Below are 6,204 nucleotides of genomic sequence, written 5' to 3'. Positions count from 1 at the left end.
GGTGGCCGGGGGGGGGGGTGTGTCGACTTTCACAGTTGGAGGGTTTAGACCACCCCAGCCCGACCATGTTTGGGGCTGAAAACCTTTAGATGACCGGCCGGAAATGGCACACTCAAACTTAAAATTCGGACATAATTTTCTTTTTTTCTCCATTCAAAAAATAATGTTGACATTTTTGGTAGGTTCCGGCGCCCACTGAATCTGCCACTGATATTATTTGATTAGATGACGACGGATAAAGGTTGGGGTAGTGGTGGCCTAAAAATAAAATTAATATTTCCATGAACTCAAACTGGTTCATCATAGCTAGAATCATTCACCGGGGAAAACGGAAATTCTATACATTTTTTGCAGCATGATTGTTTTTCGTTACCTAATTATCGGTAACAGCTGAATACCAGGAACGCATTAAAATACAAGTAAACTACAGGACTGGTAATTCCCAACCATTTCTAAGAAGTAATGCATTTCCTAGTACGCGAACCACGACTTTCATATTTGGAAGTCGAAGACCCAAATAAGGAAGCACAGCAGAGTATGACAATAGGTAACGGTCCGTTGCACATCACATAATTACGAGTACTGCATTCATTTCCGTAAGGTACGCTATTAAATCGTTACAATACAAAAATACGCAAAATACTATTCAATTTTTATTCTATATTTATTGAATACAACATTAAAGAACATAAAATAGTCTAGCACTCTATTTTCTAATATTCCTTCATAGCATATATCTTTATAAGGAATAATTAAATGCCGTTGTAGGCTTTACTAAACAATTTTAGTCTTTTTCTATGTATTATCGTATATAAATTTTATGTATATATAGGCCTAATTCAATAATGTGTATAATATAATATATTATATATATATATATATGTATATATATATATAGGCCTATATATATTATACATGAATTTTCCTATCTGTGTCTGTTGAAGGTCTATGCCAATAAAGGTTGTACATCTACATTAATATAAAACATCTACAATTATATGAAACATCTACATTAATATTAATATAAAACAGCTTAATTAGGGAGGTATAAAAATAGTTGCCGGATTTAATACTGTAGGATCTACTGTATAACATAATAGGCTATATAAGCTAAGTTCAATTGTATATTTGTTTGGGCATTTCATTACCATTTATAATAGTATATTATATACGACCTAATATTATATATTTAAAACTTATATATATATATATATATATATATATATATACTATATATTATTATATACTTTAATGGATAGACCTATTTACCTATTATTATAGATATTAGTGGCGGATACAGGAATTCAAAATAGAGGGATCCCAGGAAGGGGCTTTCATATATAGAGAGTGCACCTACGTTAGCCCCACCACGGTTGGGGGTAAGGTAGAAAAAATTATGATCATGTCACCTCGGGAATGGCACTCTCAGACATAAATGTTTATATGATTTCCTTTTTTTCTCCAATTTTTTTTTTATAATTTTGAAAAATTTTGTGAAGTAGGGGAGGGGGCCAGGCCGGCTAGTTCCCCCTTCCTTGAATCCGCCACTGGATATATAAAAGTTAAAAACATCTGTATAAAATCCTGTATAATATATTTATACGATAGCGTATCTTTGTAGATAGGTAAATAGTGTTATACAAGCCCTCGTTAATATATTGATTATAACATATACGGTACAAGAGCAAAGGTCAAGTACAATATTGCTTCGTCGTGTTTATTCACATGAATCGCGTTGTTGGAATTTCCAACGTTGTGTCATTAAATATTGTATGCAAATAAAAATGGAAATTCCCAGATCGCTGAGCTAAAAAGTTGTAGTGTAAATATTGGAATAACAGCAATCATGCCAAATTATGACATTTTCAACTACGCCCTATCATTTATGTTGATTATATTTATCATAATGAGTAGAAATTACTTCTCTTAATTTATGTACAGTATTTTAATAATATACGATAGTTTTGCCTTACACATTGGATACATTCTCTCACCGCACTTCAAGTATAAAATATGAATTATAACTCATTATTATTATTATTATTATTATTATTATTATTATTATTATTATTATCATAATTAATGCTACTATCATTTAACATTAACTATCACTAGCTTTATCATCATTATTTAATTATTATCACTGTCATTATTTCATTTAGTTAAAGAGGGCCCTGAATATCAGTCGACCATCTAGGATACGCTGGAAGGGTTACCCTTTATAAAAAAAAAAATTAAAACAAATTATTATTATTATTATTATTATTATTATTATTATTATTATTATTATTATTATTATTATTAATATTATTATTATTATTATCATTATTATTATTATTATTATTATTATCGTAATCGTTGCCTTTATCATTATTTTTTTAAATCATTATCGTTGCCATTGTTATTTTCACTGTCAACTTCATCTTTATGTTTATCATTATTCATCATCATCATTGTCATTATCATGTTGTTGCTGCTGTTACTATATTATCATTGTTATTAATATTATCATTGTCATTATCTTAATTATTGTTGTTGTTATTAACAATGTTATTATTACTCCTATATTATTATTATTATTATTATTATTATTATTATTATTATTTCTACTATTGTATTAGTATTATGTCTATTACCACAAATATAACAATTGTATTACTATTAATAAAAAGCATATTATCATTTTCATTATTATTTTATCACTGTTATTATTATTATTATTATTATTATTTGGCTTATATTTTTTTAATTACATCTGCATAACTTATATATATACATACCACCAAAGGTGTTTGTCATTAAGGTATAGATCTACTTATATTGCATTGTATTTGTTTAACATATTATAAAACATATTATAATATAAGGCCTAACAAACATATTTAATACTATCATAATAATGCCCATAATATTGATAATAACCACGCACGCAAGTTCTCACACTCGTGACGACATGCGCCTTGGCTCAAGCGGAATGAACCAATATGCGCGTTTGTACCTCCGCATTCGGAGTTGTTTTACGTAATATATGTAGCTTATTCATATTAGTCTTTAATTGAGTTATAATTATTAGACTAAAAAACTAAAATTGACTTGCGTAGCAGTATAGAATTAAACACATATCGCAAGCATGGAATTACCTAGTTCAATTCAGGACACTCGTCAAAATTATGACGCGGCGACAGTGATTTGAGCTGGCAGCCCAAGCATTGCAACATTGTGTTGAAGACTAACGCTGGCAAATTTATGTGAAGTTGGGTGTTGGGAAAAAAACTGCATTGAACACACAGCTTAAGATATAATATTGCATTGCCGGTTTTAATTAAAGAAACTTTTACACAAAGTATTGTTCATTGTGAGAGTAACTGAGATTGAAAGATTGTACTGAAAGTATAAGAATTAAAATCGAATTTCTTGCGTAACAGTAAACTATTAAACACATGTATAAAATTGTTGAAATTAATTGTAACACGCAAGATTAACGCCGGCAAATTTATGTAGTAGTGTGTAGTTGCACAAAATTAACGTATTGGATACAAAGTCCAAGATGAATAGTCAGTTATAAAACACAGCATTCGATGATAAATCGATTTTTACAAAATTTTTAGGCCTATGTAATAATTTTCTTCTTTTCTAATTATGTTTAAATGACGTAATGATCGTTAACAATAATCATCATGTCTAATATACACAATATCTTCATTACCTTGACATTTTTCTCCTACGTTGTCGATTTTTCTGTAGCCTCTTTCACGAGCTCATGGAATTCATTTCTGATATGTGATGAAGACGCCTCAAATTGCATCAGCCTTCTCTCAAAATCGTTGAGTTTCTCTTTCATCGAAGGAACTCGGGCACAAAGTTGATTTATGAACTGATGCAAACGTTCGGCCGATGCTGCCTTTCCTCTGATTGGCTCATTATAGCCACAAACAGTGATGTCGTATTCTTTTCGTATAGGTGATCCTTCCGTGATTTTCTGCGTAACAACTCTAGGAACATTCTCAGTTATGTGTAATTTTAAAGCAATCGAGACAAGACAATCGTGTAATGGTAAATTTTCAGGGAGAAAATTCGCACTAAATCGATCTTCGTTCAATACAATTGGCCGCCATTTTTGCGCAACGCTGAAAAACACGCAAGGGTCCGATTTCGTCGTGGTCTCTTCAGTTATTGCACATGCCGACATTCGGTGTACATTGCAATCGTAAACTTTGACTCTATGTCCGCGTTGCAATTTGATTGGATAATCAGGTCCGGTCTGAAATTGGGGACTGTACATAAATACCATACTGTTACAGAGACGCATAGCATACACGCAGTTGTCACTTTCATCGTACGTGAAAACGATACTGAAAACAAATCACAAAAATAGTAGAATTAGTATCATTGTATTATTTTTTAAAAGTATTAAAATGCAAAAATAGGCCCAGAGTCTACATTGAATAGGGCCTATATCAAATCTAATATGCCACACTGATTTTTGTCATCATTATATCATGATTATAAGTAAACATCTTTCGCATTTGGTATAATAGGCCTAACCACATCAAAGAAACGAAGTATTATAGCGTAATTTTTCAATCAAAAAAATGAAAATAAATTCATACATACGTCAATAGAATATTAGTCCAAATTATAATGATAATAATAATAAAAGCCTGTATTATTCAAAATCAGGCGACGGTCTGACAGCTTACAATACAATTTATTGATTGGGTGTGGCCTGTTTTTTATTGTTGGGCGTGGCTTGCATTTCATTCTCAATCAGATTCCTCTTCCGTTACGTTTGATGAATATTTCTATATAATTTATACTTTTTCGAAAACATTTTACACTAAAGTAAGATATTTTAACATAAGAATGTCTGCTAAGTTAAACACTTCACGAGAAAAAAATATCTAAATTGTAGATCTCGCATTTAAATTACCCGTATTTCATGTTGTAGAGAATTCTGTCGGTAAATTCCAAAAGTTTTTCCGATTTTTGAGGCGTTTGATAGTTCACGGATTTGCTAGTAGGTAACGCGATTTTCGTCATGCCTTTGCAGTCAGCGGTTGCACATAGAGACTCGAAGTAAACATAACATCCTTTACCAGCACATACAGTTGTGTTTGCGACATTTTCCGATCGGTAACGCACAGAAACTTCCATAAGTAAGTCTAAAAAGAAGATCGAAAGATCAAAATTTGATGAAAAAAATTGTATTAAAGATGGATGTATATATATATATAAAGATGTATATATATATATATATGTATATATACATATATATAAAGATATATATATCCATATATATATATATATATATATATATATACGTTCATTTATATCCGTATAGCAATGTTACAAATTTTCAATTAACGAATATGTAAATGCATGTAACAAGTTGTGTGACTAATAGGTCTATTATAACAAGACAAACCACTTTATTGATTGCAACTTTATTGAATGAATTTAACAAGATACATTCTGGATTTGATTCCAATTGCTTATTTATATCTGGGCTGCACTGATGAGTCCTCGAAGGACAAAACAACATTGTATGTGAATTGATTTAATTATAGCTCCTCAACATGTGATTTGTCAAGTACAAGTACCATTACTGTTACATTTTGCTGGTCCACTGTATGTAGTGCTCTCTTGGATTGCTTGTTTCATAGCTAAGGTACAATCTCAAATGAGCTTCAATGATGATTCCTCAAAGAACTAAACAATATTGTATGCATATTGATTTCAGGGGCGGATCTGGGATCAATTTTACGGGGAGGGGGGTGTCAAAATGTTTCAAAATCCACAACATGAAAGGGGGTCCGGGGGTCCTCCCCGGGGAAAATTTTGATTCCTAGATGGCGGAAAATGACCTTTCTGACTTCTGAGGTGTCTTTTAATAACTTTTAAGTTCTTCAAAATTCAACGTTTTCCCCTCTTGAAAACGGTCAGGTAAATTTTCTCATTCTTATTACATTAAATAGGCCTAGGCTTATTATACAAACAGAAATAGAAATTAAATAGTTGCATACGTATACTTTTTCAAATGAATCGATGAGCCCATAGGCATGAAAAACGCACTTTACTTTTGAAAATAAAATATAATAATAATAATAATAATAATAATAATAATAATAATAATAATAATAATAATAATAATAATAATAAGGGTAAGTTTTGCATGATGATTTTTATTTTTAGGTTTAAAAAAAA

The 6,204-nt window shown here is 30.7% G+C and overlaps 1 protein-coding gene across 1 annotated transcript in view; it reads right to left on the bottom strand.

Annotated features, from left to right (window-relative positions):
* The window catches only part of LOC117113843, an 11,077-nt gene extending 5,975 nt beyond the window's left edge, over window positions 1-5,102 (bottom strand). Inside the window, exons 1-2 of the mRNA XM_033257299.1 lie at window positions 4,931-5,102; window positions 3,707-4,352 (exon numbers count right to left, since the gene is read on the bottom strand). The gene's annotated coding sequence lies outside the window, so the exon portion shown is untranslated. The remainder of the gene's footprint in view (window positions 1-3,706; window positions 4,353-4,930) is intronic.
* Between the last annotated feature and the right edge of the window lie 1,102 nt (window positions 5,103-6,204).

This window comes from Anneissia japonica, unplaced genomic scaffold, assembly GCF_011630105.1.
Source record: "Anneissia japonica isolate Jap-2015-1 unplaced genomic scaffold, ASM1163010v1 scaffold288221_len503873_cov180, whole genome shotgun sequence".
In the NCBI taxonomy this organism is placed as follows: domain Eukaryota; kingdom Metazoa; phylum Echinodermata; class Crinoidea; order Comatulida; family Comatulidae; genus Anneissia; species Anneissia japonica.
Note: the sequence above shows the minus strand (reverse complement) of the source record. Positions and strands in the feature narration are given on the sequence as shown.